General features: G+C 56.9%; 1 protein-coding gene and 1 long non-coding RNA gene across 4 annotated transcripts in view; one reads left to right on the plus strand and one right to left on the minus strand.

Annotated features, from left to right (window-relative positions):
- The window catches only part of ERI3 (ERI1 exoribonuclease family member 3), a 118,135-nt gene that overhangs the window by 86,072 nt on the left and 15,506 nt on the right, over window positions 1-16,557 (plus strand). The gene's annotated exons all lie outside the window — the stretch shown is intronic.
- Window positions 4,669-14,907, minus strand: LOC308199369. The gene is made up of 2 exons (XR_013954589.1): window positions 14,769-14,907; window positions 4,669-14,362 (listed from the first exon to the last, which is right to left on the minus strand). It is a non-coding gene; the product is annotated as an uncharacterized lncRNA (long non-coding RNA).

Consider the following 16,557-nt stretch of genomic DNA (forward strand, 5'->3'; position numbering starts at 1 on the left):
CGGGGAGCTAGCCCGCGTCCGCTGGGCTGCACCGCAGAGAGCTGCATCGCTCTCGCCCATCTCGTGTCTCCATTCCCTCTGCCTCCCGGCCCTTCATCCGCTCTGACTCGAGAGCATTCAAGTTTGCAAGGAGGTAAGATTTACTTGGAAAAGTCACCTGCTACCTGGGCCTCGAGGAGGCTGTTTAATATTGTTTCAAGACTCTAACCATTAAACTCTCCAATCAATCCAAGTTACGGAGATGAATTATTTAAAGCTCACCAGCTTTTAATTAGCAAGCTCCTTTTGAACTATGGATCTGGTTGCATTATTGACGGAGGTAGCATTAAAATTTGCTTCCTTGCCTGGGAGCAGATTTGCCTTGCTTGTGTGCCACGTTGGGGGGGATGACGGAGAAGGAGCCGGGCCTGCAGGAGCTGGGTGTGCCGTCCTGCTTTGGGGCTTGGACCTTGCCTAGGGTCCCTCTAGGGGATGCAGGGTTGTTTTGTGTCTCATCTTCCCTTGTTTTATTTATGGCGAGAGCGCTCTGTTGCTGTCATCTCCTACTCTGACAAACTGTCCCCAGCCCCGGAGTATCATCTGTCTGCCATTGGGTTTTGCCCGCGTTTATCTCAGCGCTGTTGTCTTGCTCGGGTGTCTCTGCCTGCTGGAGCTGAGAAAGATGCTGCTCGTGTCCCTCCCCGCTCCAGCCCTTTAGGAAGGTTTTGCTGCTTCGTTTCTGCCAAGCTCCCTCCCTGGGGGAGCACTCCTGGCTGCTGTGGGGTGAGCCATGGGTGGATTGTCTGCAGCTCTGCCCCAGACTCCTGCAATCTTCTGCCTTTGGCGGGGGCAGCAGCCGCTGGCCTCCCGTGCCTGGTGGCTTTAGAGGGGGCTGAGCTCAGCATCCCTCCTGGGACAAGGCTCGGGGTGACGCTGGTGGCTGGAGACCTGCCTTGCCTGGTGTTTTACGGGGACACCAGCCTCCTGGCCGCGTCACTTCCCAGCTCAGGGATGCAGGGATGTGCAACATGGGCTTTTCCTTACAAACCTGGTAGAAAAATCGCAGTGGACAGCCACTTCTTTTTGTAAACAGATTGCAAATTCGTGGTCTCGCCTGATGGGTTGTGCATTGCTTTATTTTCACATCGCTCTCCGATTCACTCTGGCTCAGCAGATACCTGCTCCAAACCTGGGCTCTTCGCAGCCTCTGGGACCGGTCCTCACTCTGTGCTTCCTTTCCTCTCCTCTGCTTCACCTTGTGTGAAGTCCTGGCAGGCACGGGGCACTCGATGCCCTGCCGGATCCCGTAGGGGAACCTCACCTTGCACAGCTGCCACGTGCAGGCAGGGGGCTTGTGGTGGACCCTGCTGAAATCCGGGGCCACATCCCTTGGGAAATACAGCTGCGAGTGTGGAAGAGCAAGCTGCTGAGCAGGGCTCGTTTCCAGCTTCCAGCTGGTTTCTGCTCGCGAGCAAACGAGCTGCGGATCCTGCCGAGGGACAGGGAAGGGCTGGTGCCACCAAAGCGTCACCTCGGTGGCAGGCCGTGCAAAGCAGCTGCCTTGTGGCTGGGCGTGCAGGGGTCCGGTGTGGGTGTGTTGTGGGAGGGAAGAAGAGGGGATGCATCAATATTTCGGTTTGGTGAGCAACTCCAAGCAGAATAAGGGGGTGGCAGTATCCTGCTCCAGAAGGTGAGGGTGCAGGAAATCTGTGGGAGATGGGAAAGGAGCGAAAGGGGAGTGAAGCCTGTTCTTCCACCTGCAGTCCCAGGCTGGTGTTTCAGCTGTACGAATTCCCCAGAGAGGACTTTCTGCAGCTCCCATCTCTCCTCGAACACAGATTAAATGCATGGCAGCCCCAGCGTGGGCTGGAGGATCTCGGGGGTGCCCGATAGGAGGTTTCGGGAAGGGCGCAGGGGAGGGTTAGGGCACGGGGTCCATGCGGTGACACCAGCACGGCAGCGTTCTCACATCGGGGCCTCTCTGCGGACTTGCAGAGACTGATACAAATCAGAATGATTGAAATCGCAGCTTTTAATTGTGATTTAAATCAGCCAGCAGGGCACCTGCTTTCAGTAATTGATTTTCTTCTGGTTTTGCACTTTTTTTTTTATCCGTTTCCCTGAAGAAAGGTCAAGTTTTACTGACCAGCACCTATCAAACCACGTTCAGCTCTCCCTACCATTGCCCAGATGTTAAGTCTCGTTGTCCTTTTACACATCAAATATCGTATTTGCATTTGTTTTGATCAATAACGTTACATAATGTGCCTTTAGTCTGGGTTTTTAGATCATTGTCGCATTAGGAAAATGGTGAGTTACTGTTTGTTATTCAAGAGGTGGGGATTAGATTATTATTCATGATGTGATTTGTTGCGCTTTTGGATGAAAATTGGAATGCCAAGTATCTCAAGTACCCGTGAGGTCATTTAAATGATGTTTATTAGTGAAATACTGCTTCCCTTGCATATGCCTAGCGTAGAAGGAAAAGTGCATTTCGTATTTTTTGTTAACGATACCAGATGCATGAAACAAAAGTAAGAACAGTGGCTGTGAGTTGAACAAGTGTTTCTGGAAAGCACCCCTTCGAGGTCTTAGAGTTAGTCTCCTCCTCGCCTACGTTTGCTTGTTTTTCTGATTATGGAAGAGATAAAAGGCACACCTTCATTGTGTTCGGGCCTTTGTTGTTTCTTGGCTCCGAACGAGCCAGTTATTGTAGGGAAAACACACCGAGACAAGGGAGAAGTTCCCAAATCTGCAGAAGAAGCCGCTGCTGGGATAGTTTGTTTCCCATTTCTCCTCTCCGGTTCCGCCTGCAGTGGGCTGGAGCAGCGTCTAAAGCCCGGTGTTAGACCTTGCTGTTGGTCTCTTTTGAATCGAATGGAATTTAACCGATCCTTGAAAGTTTAGACTTCGGCGCGCAGATTGTTAGGACTTCCCATTTAGCTCTAAATGTCAGGTGTGGGTTTTTTTCTTTTTACTTCTTCAGGGACGAGGTCACCCAGGCCGCTGTGCCTCTTGCTGACGGACCAGGAGCATGCATCCAAGGCTCAGCCCCAGGCCAGGGTGCTCGGTGCTGCCGGGCACAGCAGGAGGGTCCTGGCCAGGAGGAGCCCACGGGCTCGGGATGGGGCCAGCTCGGTCCTGCTCACAGCCTCGGCACGGGGCTTCACCGCTTCCCTGTGCCATGGGGCCGAGAGAGAAGGGAGAAGCCCCCTGCCTGGGCAGGTCAGCGGCCCCTGCGGTGAGCAACCTGGCAAGCACCCGGCGCCTTCCTGGCCCCGTCTCTCTCTTTTTTCGTTTCCTGATTGGAAATCTCAGAAGGTTAGGGTGTGATATTGTTCCTGATCCGGAGCATTAATTAGGCCTCGGAAAGAAGAAGAGGAATTGCGTGTTTTTAACGGCGAGGTTAATGGGATGCTCGCAGAGTAGACAGTTTTAATGAGCTTCAACTCGATGCGCAGTGAGTTTACTCTTTGTGTTAAAAGGGTCACACTGCGCTAGTTTGATGTGGATTGTCTCCTGGCCCCCGGTGTCATAGGTGAGCGGCTGTCAGAGTCCAGTCAGAGCGCATTTACTTAGTGACACGATTCTAATTAACTGCCGCGGGCTGCCAGCGCCGCGGGGAGCCGGGCGGGCGCCTGCGGGGTGCTGCTGCCCTGCCCTGCCCGCGCGGGGGCTGCGCGCGCTAAGTGCGGCGGCGGGCACCCCTAATGGGGGCCTTTGGCTCTCAGCTCCGGCTCGGGAGGGTGGCCCACGAGACTTCTCCTCGCCCCGCCAGGTCCTCAGAGCTCGCCGGCTTTCTTTCAGCCTCCTCTCTCGTCGGCCTGCTTTTCCTCCCCCTCTTCCTGGCTCTCCTGGCGCAGGGATGCTGCGAGCCCCGAGCCGCGGGCAACCCCCAGGGCACTGCGAGCCCCCCGTGCCCACCCACCCTCTGCGCCAGGTGGACCCAGGGGACGGGCAGAGCATTTTGTGACTCTCCCCTCTGTCTTTTTGGTCGCTTCCCATCTCAGCCCTCGCTTGTACTGGGTGATGAGGTGATGCTCTTACCGGGAGCAGCGCCACATGCTCAGCACCGTCCTTTTGCCAGGGTGGCAAGAGCCGGAGGACATGGGGCTTGCTCAGGACCAAGGAGCTGCCTCGGGGCCACTGCCCCAGACACCCCGGGGCTTCCTCTCCCAAGCAGCCCGAGACAAAAGGGGAAAGACCCCGAGTTAAATAATTAAAAGAGACTTAAGTAAAAAGCAACAGAAATGTCACCAAATGAGCAGTGTCACTCCGAATTAGCGCTGGTAAAGGTCAGGCGGATCCCGAGCAGGTGGAGCGGACGCGCGCGGGTGCCGCGGCGAGGCTCAGCATCCCGGCAGGATGGAGCCCGATGAAAGGACCCGGCCGGATGCACCGCGGGACCACGGGACCGGGAATGGGGTGGCACACGGGTGGCAGGGTCCCGCTGCGAGTGCTGGGCCCTACATCCTGCAGGAGGAGCGGTGAAGCCGGGGCGGCCGGTTGGAGGACGCGCGTCTGTCAGAGTCCAGTCAGAGCACATTAACGCGGTGACATGATTCTAATTAACTGCCGTGAGAGGTGTCACAGCTGGAAAAGCAGTGAGCAGAGACAAGCTTTTAAAAAAAGAAAAAAGCAATGTGACAGTCTTTTTTTTTTTCCTTTTCTTTTTCTTTCTATTTCTTTTTTTTTTTCCTTTTTTTTTTTTTTTTTTACTCTTGTGTGCTCTCTCCCCTCCATGTGGGAGTGGATCTAAAGATAATTAGGATGTCTGGCTGCCTGGGAACCTGAGCCAGGGCTCTTTTGCTTTCAGTCATTTAAGTTTTCGACATCTCTCTGAAGGGACTTGGTGGCGCAGTGGATTACTGCGCGCCAGAGTGACAGAACACTCTTCTAATCGTAAACCCTTTTTAGAAAAGATTCAGCTCTCCCTTTTTCCCTGGGAGCAGCGGGGGGTATGTTCTGATCACTGCAGCTCTGTTCCCATACACGCTACAATGGGAAACTCAAGGTCTTTCAGCTGTTTCCTGCAGTTAACAAAGGAGGCACAGAAGAAAGAAAGGAAGGATGATTGAGTGTTTGTGTTGACTGCACTCACCCCTCCGTCCTACCCAGCCGAAAAGTTGATCGCGCTCCCGCTCGCGGGGGCACGGTGCGCTCGCCCGGCCCCGCTGAGCCAGGGGTGGTTGCTGGAGCCGTCCCACATCGCCCCGGTGTGCTGGTGGAGGTGAGACAGGCTGTGGGGCTTCTGCTGCCTGGGACAAGCCCTGGTGCGGCACAGCGATGTGATGCCAAGCGATGCGATGCCGTGACATGATGCCATGCGATGCCGTGCGATGCCGTGCGATGCGATGATGCGATGCCGTGAGGTGCCCTGCAGTACAGTGTGATGCCGTGAGATGTGACGCCATGAGATGCCACGCGATGCCAGGCGGTGCCGTGCGCTCCTCCCAACCAAGGGACAGGTAGCTGAGGTTGCTGCTCGCGCAGGCTTTGCGAGAGGCAGGCGCATGCCCCCAGCTTCGGGCTGGAATCAGGTGTATGCAGCACCTGCAGCACGGTGTCAGGCTGAAGAGGGATGTCTGGGCTGGCACGGCTGCTGCTGTCCCCAGCTCCTGTCCCCTCTCACTCCTGGCTGTCCCCAGACACATCCGACCAGCGGCGTGGACTGTCCCCCCATGGGGAGGAGAGCAGGTCTGCTGTCCCTCCCCGCAGCACGGCCTCTGGCCCAACTCCTCTGCCCGGTGGCAGATGGAAAACCTCTCAGATACATTTTCTGTACCACCCCAAACCCTTGTTGGTGTACGGGGAGCAAGGCGTTGCTGGAGGGTGTGTTTATGGCTGCTCTGCGTTACGAATCAGCCAGTCCCAAACCCAGGAGCTTGCAGACCCGAACTGACCTACACCACAGAGAACCCTATGCGCTGCCTCGGACCTGTCCCACCGTTGGCTTTTTGGCTGGTCCTGTTGCAAAATATCCCTCCCTGCACGGCGTGAGCCCGGTGGGCAGCAGGAACAGCCTTTGCTCAGGTCCAGCCCAGTCCCGTGTTGTGCTGGATGGGTGAAACGTGCTTGCTGGCACTTGTTCTCCTGGAACAAGCAGCATTGCCATGCACCACGGTGCGGCCTCAGACAGAGACATACGTGATAGGTAAGAGGCCTGGGAAGATCATTAACTTCCCAGAGAGCTTTTTCAATGGAAAGTAGCGACGTAAAACACCGAGTGACATTTTGATTTCCCCGTGGATCCTTTTGGTGCCATGGTGTCTCTCAGTGATGCGTCCCAGACGAAGCTAAACGGTGGCTCGTCTTCTCCTACCTGTGAGAGGGGAGAGTTTCCTCCTAACGAACATAAACGCCTCAATTAGGAGCATGCATTGCCTGTGCTCTGCGCTCCCGTGGAAGGGGTCTTTGGAGGGTGTCCCCAGCCTGCCCTTGTGCACCTGCACGCCGGGGGACAGGCCAGCAGCTCGTGCCCCTCCATGACGGCTCCTTCTCATCAAGCCCTGGTCTCCAGGTCCCCATCATCCTCCTCAGCCCTTCTCCAGCCTCCCTGAACCCTCTGGGTGATGCGGAGCTGGCGGCTGTGGTCTGCCAGGGCGCTGGAGGCTGCGTCGGGAGGCTCCAGCAGGTTCGTGCCCCGGCTCCTCCTGTCTGCAAATACCTTACCCCAGGCTGGGCTCCTGCCCGAGCTGTCCAGAAGATGTACCTCTAACGAGAGCCGTTTCGGAGGTGCGGAGGGGAGGCCGTGTCGGGAGGGACGCGGGGTGCACAGCCACCCCACTTCTCCTAATGAGAAGCGATTGCGAGGTGCGGGAGGGGAAGGGGCAGCAGCCAGCCGGAGAGACTCCGCCGCAATTTAACAAGTTTCCATTCCCCCGAGTTCCCTGACAAGACCCCCCTCCAAGTCTGTACAGGAATTCATAAGAATAGGATAATTAGGATGTTTCAAAGCTGCGACCCTCAGAGGAGTCCTTGGATTAATCTGTTTTTTCCCTTAAAGACATCTGTAACTACAATCTTTGTTTCTCTCCCCTTCTCCCCCCCCCCCCTCCTTTTCCCCCCTTGTCTGTCTCTGTATCTCCTGTCAAACCATCGCAGACGTAAATGACAAAGAAATCAGAAAGAGAGATCAATGCAGTCCAAATTAGCACTTGGAGATAGACTGTGCTGGAGATGTCAGAGCCTGACCCCGGCTGATCCGCCAGCCTCCGCCGGTGATATTATGCAAATTGCATCCATCTGGCAGCGCCCGGCCAAGGACTAATGGGGCAGGGAGGGGGCTGCGGCCGCGAAGGGGACAGAGCTGGGGGTCTTTGGGGAGGGGGCTCTGCGATGGACGGGGGAGATACGGCTGTGCCGGGGCTTCGTTTGTGCTCCTGGGCGGATTAAAACCCAAACTCTCGATAAGAGATAACCAAACTTCATTTGGCTTTTGATTTTATTCCTTCTCGCTACCCCTGCACAAGCTAGTACCGAAAAGAAAAAAAAAAAAAGGGAAAAAAAAAAAAAAGCTGGTTCTTGGTGCTCTTGTTTCCTGCACGTCATTACCACTGATGGCAGTTTGAGGGGAGAGACAAAGTCGGGGAAAGAAAGCAAAAAAAAAAAAAGCCAGCTGCTTAAAAGACTGCTGTAATAGGAGCATGGATAATAGAAATCTCAAATTACGGTGATCGCCTTGTTAAGAAGTTTGAAAATACGGCCAGATTGTCTTTAATGAGAGAAATATGGCTGTTAGTTAGTGAAGGAGGAGGGAATGGACCTTGTTTCAAGATCTGTAGCTCGCCCATCAAAGAGGCACCGGCTGTTTCATTTCAAAATCCTGTTCCTCTGCCTGATATTAAAAATAGTTGTTAAAGGCTTTGACTAGCAAGATGATTCTCTTTGGCTTCCTACTCTCTCTCCACCTCCCCTGAAAGACTTCGCTCAGAGAGAACTTCTGCTCGAAAAAAAACGAGGGAGCAAAGAAAGAAAGAGAGGAAAGTTTGGTGCCTTCGGTGGGTGCAGCAGGGTGATGGTGCCTGGGGGGTCCCGGGGGTCTCAGGCTGGGCACCGGGGCTGTCCTGGGCCGTGGTGGCCAGGAGGAAGCTCTGTCCTCGCTGTGAAACCTCAGTCTGCTACGTGGGGGTAAATCCAGGACTTTTGGGGTGTACCACCGCATCCCGCACAGCGGTTCTGACCCCGGCGCTGCCCAGGAAGGGGGAGCTGGCACAAGGGGTTTGGGACTCAGCTCCTGCGGGGTTTGGGGCTGTTAGCACCACGCTCTCCGGCTCTCATTTAGGCCTCGCACTCGGCTTCGTGCTCTCCCTTGGCTTGGCGTGAGGGCGGGAGATGTACCACAGGCAGGACGGGCCCTGGAGCCCGGGCCCGCGGCACCGCCGACCTCCCCGCAGGCCGTGCTCGTGCTCGGCCCCTCACGGCGCTGCTCGCCTCTCCTCTCCCCCTGCCCGGGGCCGGGGGAGGGTACAGAGGAGGGCTCTGACAAGAAGCCGGCTCTGGCAGCTGCCCCCGTGTCTCGTTAAGAGCTAACGGGCACCTCCGTGCTGCCGCGCTCTGACCCGTGACTCGTTCCTCGCTGCGGCGCTGACAGTCCCCTCTCTGCGGCAGCCTGGCGGCTCCTTCCTTCTGCCCTGAAATCAAAGGATGGCGTTAATTGGTTTAAGGATCGCTGCCCCGCGTCCTGAGCGGCCTGTTGAAGATAACGAACTTGGAGCGTGTTGATAGCCAGCGTACCTCAGCAGAGGACCTAGGGACAGGGTCTGGGTGGGGAGGGTGCCGCTGTGTGGGGGAGACGGGCACCGGGCCATCACAGATCCATCCGGGGCTGCGTTTTATCCCTCTGTGTCGGCACACAAACCACCATAACGCCCTGCTCTCGGGCTGCTAACACACCAAAACCCCACAGCAAAGGGCTCCGGCAGGACTCAGTCCTCGGGGGGTTTGCGGGTGGGCGCTTCGGTCCGAACCTACTGCATCCCATGCCCCGTCCTGACAGGTGGCGGGCCGTGTGTGGCCCCCGCAGGCCCACAGCCTCGCTGAGGGGAGCACACTGAGAACTCCTGTCAGTTTTTGGCCAGGAGGAGGCCCAGGGACGCAGCCGGGTCAGCTGCTGGCTCCGGCAGTGGCAGGACTGTCCCGTGGCGTTCCCTCGTGGCTTCAAGCTGGCCTTCAAGCCTGGAGGAAACCGTAACCGGTGACTGGATGCAGAACTCCCCACTGGTGGAGAGCGCGTGGCAGCCCTTGGTAAGCTTTCCTGGTGTATAGGAACAGTTCTCCTGCTGCACCCAAGCCCCGTCTGGCTCTGCATTGCCCCTTGCTCCATGCTGCCCAGGAACGGTGCTGGCACCACACGTGTCCCCATCTGCCACCGCCTCTCAGGCTGTCCCCAGCAGGACCAGGACCCGAGGCCTCCTCTCCCCAAGAGCCACCAGCACCTGGCCCAGAGGGTCACTGGGGCCATTCTCTCATCCACTGTGCATTTCCAGCCGAGGACAGGAGATTTGGCTTTATTTTCACAGCCAGGGGACTCGGAGTTGGGCAGCTGGGCCATCGCTGGCACCCGCAAAGCCCTGTGCTCCTGTTCTTCCCCTCCAGAAGCACACGTATAACAACCGAAAGAGGCAGAGAGGGAGAGAAAAAGAGAGACAACGGATTTGCCTCCATGCTCCTGTACAGAGCAGTCTCCTAATGAGAAGAATATGGCTGCTAGTTAGCAGAGGGGTGTGTCCTGTAGGCTAAAATGAGATAGTTAAACTGCACTGATTGAAGGTTGAGGTTAGAGGGCAGCACAATTATGTTCAGGAGATTCAAGGGCTCTGTTTGATGCGGCAGTTCTAAGCTCCCAGCCAGTGTCAGTAGTTTAGCTTAGGGTTTCTTTTTTTTTTTTTTTTTTTTTTTGTGGGCTAAAGACAGGAAGGATAAAAACTATGGGAATGAGTTGTTACTATTATTATAAAGTGGTGTGAATTTTTTTTTTTAAACTACCAGCTCACCCCCCTTTTGCTTAACTGTTTCCTGATCATTATTTTTTAAGCTGCTTCAAGGGAAGAAGAGAGCATCCCCTTCCCCCCGGAGAGCGGCTCTGAATGTTCTCCCGCATGGGGAAGGTGATTTTTTATTTTTTTTTTATGCCCAGACTTCAGCTCAGTTCCCTGACTGAGGATCAGGAAAGCAATTAGCAGTTCAAATTATGCCAAGGCCAAATTCTTTGTCTCAAAATCACGGGTTAAGAGTTGCAAAAGAACCTTAATTGCCTGGTGCTGAACGAGGTGTTTTTTTTTTTTCTGAGAGCATTTCCACTGCTTAGGGCTGTTTATGGGGGGGAGTCTCTTGTGTTTCAAAAGACCTGCAACAGCACAGCTTTTTCCCGGAGCCTGCAGAAGCATCCAGGCACGGCACCGGTGGTGTCCCTGGCCTCTGGTGTCCCTGGTCTCCAGTCCCTGGCCTGTCTCCCAGCCTCTTTCTGCCACTACCCTGCTTGCTGGCTCGCAGGTGGCCATTCAGCCCGGCGGCTGCCTCCCACCCACCCCAGGAACATCCGGATCACCACCCCGCTGCTCTTCTCCCCTATCCTCCAAGCCGTGGGGGGCCCTGGGTGCAGGCTGCCCGCACCCCCTGCAGCAGCAGCACGGGGCAGCCCCATGCAGGAGGCTGTCGCTTGCTCAGCAGAGACGAGGGCACACACCTTGCAAGGCCAAATGCTGCCTCGCAAGACCAAGCTGCCCATGCCAGCCACCCAACCCCGAGCACCGAACGAAGGGGTGTCTGCTCCCTTCCTCTCCTTGCCTGCTCCCCGATCACATCTGTGTCCCGAGCCCGCGCTCGGTGTTGCCTCTTGAGCCGAGTGACAGCCCGCTTTATTTACTCTAATGGCTCTCATTTTTAAATGTTAATTCCTCCCTGAAGAAAATGTCTTTTCACGATGAGTTGCCCATCACCAGAGAGAGCGTGGAGGGCGTGCTGGTGTCCTCAGCACCGGTGCCGGGCCAGCCTTCAGCCCCAGCCCCAGCTCCTTCCCTCTCCAGCCCAGAGCAGGATCCGCACTGCCCCAGCCCCATCATCCCAGCTCCATTTCGGGGCTGATGGATTGTCCCCAGGCCAGGTAATGGGTACGGCCCGAAGGGGACACGGCAGGAGCAGAGGCCGGGCTGCAGCTGAACAACAATTTCTCACCTCCATTGGAGAGGAGGGTGGCGGGCTGGGGGGAGGAACCGGAGATAAATGTTAGCTCATTTCTTAAGTAATTAGTTACCTCCTCATCCCCATGTTGTAATTGTGAACAAGCTGTAATGTTTAATTAGTGTGTAAATGAAACCCCAATTTCATAATGGCTGCGGTGACAGCGCTAAGTGAGATGGGCACAGAAGGGGCCGCATTGTTTCAGCGGGAGATGAAGCTGTCGCCCAGCAAGCCGAGCGTCTCTGGGAGAAAATGGAAATGATAAACGAAGTGAGGCTAATTAGCAAAATCATACAGGCCCCACTGATGGTTCTCATCAAGGGGAGGTAATGAAGCGGGCGGGCCGAGCTGAGGGGGGATTAATTGGAGCCGATTCCTGCGCGCACGCAGGCGTGGGCAGAGCAGTCGGCGCGGCGAGGCAAACTTCTCCGCTTTGCTTCCCCTGTCCTTCCCCAGCCAGGCAGGGACCGGGCAGGGACCAGCAGCACCCATCAGCTGTCCCCAGGGTGGGGACGTTCCTGCCGTGGGGTGTGCTCAACCCCGTGGTGAGGGTGTCGAGCACAATCATGGAGTCCGGTTAGCGAATAGAGCATCTCCACGTGATGGTGGGCAGGCAAGGGGCTGAGCCCCCCTGCGCATCCTCCGGGCAGGGGTCTCTGCAGACCCAGCACCCCAGGAGCAGCGTGCCCGGCTTGCAGGGCCCCAGCCACGCGCAGTGCCGGCCGGGCACTATCGGGGCTTTCCACAGCTGGGGGAACTCAAGGTTGCAGAGCTGAACTTTATCCTTCCGAGCCGTGGAAGAAGTGCCCTTTCAGCAGCTGCTGGCACCCCCCCGATCGTGTTGCATTACTTACTGACATTTACGGGAGAGCGCGGAGCCCCGCTCCCATTCCAGCACCAGCACCACCAAATGCCCTGCGTCCAGCCGGGAACTGCTGTGTTCTGCTGCTGTCTCACCTGCGGGCTCCCAGTTACATCAGGAGCCACCAAACATCTCGCTGAGCAGAAGCAAGGACAGCAATACCTCCCTGGCTGTTAATTCCTGGGCTAGCAGCTGTCTGTCCAAGCGCGGTGACTGTCCCTAGCAGTGACAGCCCTGCACACTGAGGCAGCAGCAGGACCTTGAGCAAGTCTCCCGTGTCTCAGCCTCCCTTCCTGCCACAAAATGGCTCGGTGAGCTGTCTGAGCTGAACGTGCCAGTCCCGGGATGTCCAGCGCCTGCCCGGAGTCGCCGTGTCCCTCCCTTGTGGCCCCTCCGAGCCCCCCGCTGCCGCTCTTGCTGAGTAATGAGAGATTTCCCTGGGCCTCCGAGGGCTCTAAAGAGGGGCTGAACAATATTATTTATTCAGTTGTTTACAGAAGCGTTTGATCGGGAATAGTTCTTCACTGCCAGCCTGTTGTGTATTATTCATTGCAATAATCTCTGCAGATTGTGATAAACTGTAACTGCGGCGGGGCAGCGCGGAGCTGGGCTCTACTGCCACCGCCGCCTGCACCGGCCTCTAAAATATCGGCAGCTGCAATCATAAATCTCAATTTACAAGTGGGACTATTGCACGGGGAGTTATAGTTATACTAATGATTACTTCTCTGTCTTATTTTTCATGTTGCAACAGAGTAATAAATTTTTAAGAACAGCCCGGGTGAAGCGTTGGGGAAGCCTGCGCGTCTTCGCTCCGTGCTGCCGGCAGGGAGCAGCGATCTTATCCTCCTGGGGCCATCACAGGGGGGTGACACGAACAGCCCTTTGTGTCCCCAGCCTGGGAGCCCAAGTACATTGACAGGGGCTGGATCACGCCTTTGGGGTCGGCTCTGCTGTTTGCCATCCTGGAGAAGAGCCCCCAGCTCCCTGCCTCGGTTTCCCTGCTTTTGACAGCCTCAGCCCCACTTCTGCGTCGCTGAGCTCGCTTTTCTCAGTACGGCTGAAGAGATCCTGGATTTGCAGAGGCCAAGGGAGGATCTGAAGGCCAAGAGAAGATCTGATGTTGGAGGGGGGCATCCTGCCCCCGCAGCTCACACCCTCCCCAGCACTGGGGCACGGAGATGGGATGCTGGGTCCCACCTAGGGAAAACCTTTCCCAGGGACAGGCGAGGGTCAGCAGGGAAGGCAGGCTGTGGCCGGAGGATCCCATCCCCATTTCTGATCAGTGGCTCACGAGCACCCGGCGTTGTCCCTCCTGGAGGAGTCCCCATGGGGGCACCCTGCAAAGCCCACGTCCGCTCCCCAGAAGGCAGCAGCGGGACCCGGGCTTCAGCGAGCATTTCCCGAGTGTTTATCACAGCTCCGAGGTCTGTGATGTGAGGCCTCTGATGGATGCCTCCATTCACAGGCTTGACATTATGATGTACAGGGAGCCTAGAGACATATAGATTTTCAAAGTGGCCACTTTGAGCATAATTATAAATATCCAGCCTCTTTACATAGTGAATTGCTGCCAGGAAAAGAAGGGCCCCGTGAGGGCTGAAATGCTGCCATCCAGGCTTTCTTGAGAAAAGCGCCTTGGCTGACATTCCTCCCCCCCTTTTTGGGGTGCCAGGAAGGGATGAGCACTGAGGGATTGTGCCTTGCCCATCCCGTGCCCCCCGGCGTCTCTCCCCCCATTGCCCGTGGTGCCGACAGTCTCCGGCTGGGGGACATCTCGCGGGCACTTTTGCAGCTCGTTTGTGCCAGCACGTCGCAGCCTGATCCTAACTGCTTCCGAATGGCTGCTCCCCTTCCAGATCACGGCACAGAGAGGGGCACCAGGGGGCTGGGTGCTCCCGGTGTCCGTGCCCCATCTGTGGCCCCGGGGACACAGAGAAGGAGAGATCTTCCCCTAGCTCGTCTCCCTCGGCTTGCCTTTGGGGCTGGGACTGTCACCCCCGTTGTCACCGCGGGGCTGGCAGGAAGCAATCTGAGGAGCTGGTAACATCTCAGCCTGTTTCCAGCCCATCGTGGCAGCACGTTGATGAGAAAGGAGAGGAGCGTGAGGTTTGGGTGCTGTCAGAGCATCACCGCTTCCCTCCCCGTGCCAGAGCCAAGGTGGGTGCACGTGGGGAGGGCACCTGTGCAAGCAGCGGTGCCTTCGTCCCCGGGCGCGAGCAGGTACTCAAACAGGCTTTGATCATCACCATGCCCAGCCGCTGACAGGGGCGTGCTGGAATTTTTCAGGGCAGAACGAAGGGGATGTTTGAGGATTTGTTCTCTGTTTGCGAGCAGGGTCTGGAGGAGAGAAGGTCAAAGAAGAAAATTGGAGCTGAATTGAAATCAATGGCAGGTAGAGATTAGAGCGGTGCCCCGGTTAACTGCAGCGCGCGGGGGTGAGGCTGGGGAGGGCTGCAGCTCCCCGGGTTGGGACCCCCCACCTCAGCCCGCTTCTCTGCGGGGCTGTGATTGCTGCGGCTGGCCCAGGGACACGTGGGGCCACACCGAGGACCTTGCTGCCACGTGGGCAAGGGCTGGAGGCTGCGGGCAGCAGCAGCAGAGCTGGGCGTTTTGGGGTTGGGTGAACCCCGCTCCCTCCTTCCTTCTCTGCACACCTTGCCGGGCTCAGCCTCCCTCCCCAGCTGCGTCCCAGCTCTTTGTCCTCGTTTCCTTGTCCCGGTCCCTTCCCCCATTCCTCTGGTACCTTCTCAGCTCCAGCGGCAGCCCCGCTAACTCCCCGTCACGGTTTCCTCCGGCTTCTCCTGCCTCCCGACTCCGGCTCTCGGCCCTGCGGTATTTCAATGCAGCGCTTTCCTCCCTCGCGCTTCCTGGGGAAGTCATCGAGCGCCCCGAGGGCCGGGTCCCTGCTCCCCGTGCAGGTGCCGGGACCGGGTGCCGGCGGGGCTGCAGCTGCTGGGGCCGTGGGGCCGGGCATCAGTGCACGTGCAGCCACTCAGGGCTGCGGGCTGGGGCTGCGGTGCCCGTAGCTGGCGAGATTCTGGTGGGAAATTCATCCCAAACACTCCCCAGCCCCAAAATCACCCTTCCGACAGAATTTCAAGGCTTTGTTCCAAAGCAGCTGGGCGCTCACACACAAAACAAAACCTCCAAGCAACACGTCAGCTGGAATTTGAGGGAAATAGCAACATATTTTTCGTTCTTGTTCGCGGCAATGCGTTAACGGTTCGGGCTGGAATTTCCTGGGGAAAAAAATCACCGTGAGTCAAGCATCCGACGTGGAACATCTCGGTCACCTCTGAGCTTTGGGAATACCAGGGCAGGTCGTGTCGGAACAAGGTGGGGAGCCAGCCCCCCGCTTCCCCACCACGCACACACGTGCTGGGGGGGACTGGGGCAGCCAGGACCCGGTTCGTGCACCCCGTGTGCCCGCGGGGGGCTCTGCTCTCCCCGGCAGCCCCCCGCGGCGCGGCGGGGTGCCCATCGCCCAAGGAACGTTAATTAACATTGCGGGAAGGTCTTGGGAAAGGTGCAATTTGACTGATCCGGCGCCGCAGTCGTTCAGATGCCGAGTTAATTCAATCCTTGCACACAGTGCTCCTACAGATTGTTGGCTTTAAACAAACAGCGGTGACAGATTTGTTGCTGCGGAAATGTGGTCATTAAGTCAGGAGCGCGTGTTTGACCTGAAAGCGATTGAGTGATGGATGCAAGTCATTTTAAAGCCGCAGCAGCCAAAAGGATGCTCCTTTTGGAGAGCAATCTTGCATCTGAGGAGTGTAAATAATTTAAACAAACAAGTAAAGTCAGGTGAAGGCACTGCTGTGTGCCACAACGTTGTGTCACAGCGCTACGTGCGGAGCGGGGCGGCGCTCCCGGGGCCAGGTCTGTAGTGGAGGGGAGCTGCTGAGCGCAGTGCTGCAGGAAGGAGGTGCTGGGTGACAGATCGGGGCTGTCCCTGCAGAAACCAGGTACCAGGCGAGCCGGTGCTGGGTCACGGCATGCTCAGCGCTGTGCACCCGTGGCTCTCCGAGCTGGGGCTGCCTCCTCCCGCGACGACCAAAGCTGAGCCTCGCCGAACACATCCCATTTATATCTTGTTCCTGGGGTTCGTTGCGACTGCGAGGTGCCTTTTTAGCGACGTCCAGGTCACTTTTTGGGGTCTCTGGCAGAGGCAGGCCGTGGATCTCAGGGCTGGATCCGCTCCTGAGGGCTGGGAGCTGGGAGGGAGCAGGGGAGCCGCAGCGGTCACGTCGCACGGGTCTGCGCCTTGCGCCGCTGGAATTGGCGGCCCAGTAATGAGGCTGGTAGTTACTGTGCATGGGAAGCAGCCATTGCTTAAGCCTCAATATCTCAGCCATTTAATTTAATGGGTTTTTTTAAATACCAAAAGCAATTAGGTTCACATTGTGAGCTAATCGCCTACAAAATTTCATTTCAAACATGCTCAGACTGTTTGTGAGAGAATTGCTGGAAAGAGCCCCAAATACGCCAGCGTCTGCCCGTTTGTCCTCCTCTCCCTTTCCTCTTCTCTA

Source organism: Anser brachyrhynchus, assembly GCF_964034855.1.
Source record: "Anser brachyrhynchus genome assembly, chromosome: 8".
NCBI classification, from domain to species: domain Eukaryota; kingdom Metazoa; phylum Chordata; class Aves; order Anseriformes; family Anatidae; genus Anser; species Anser brachyrhynchus.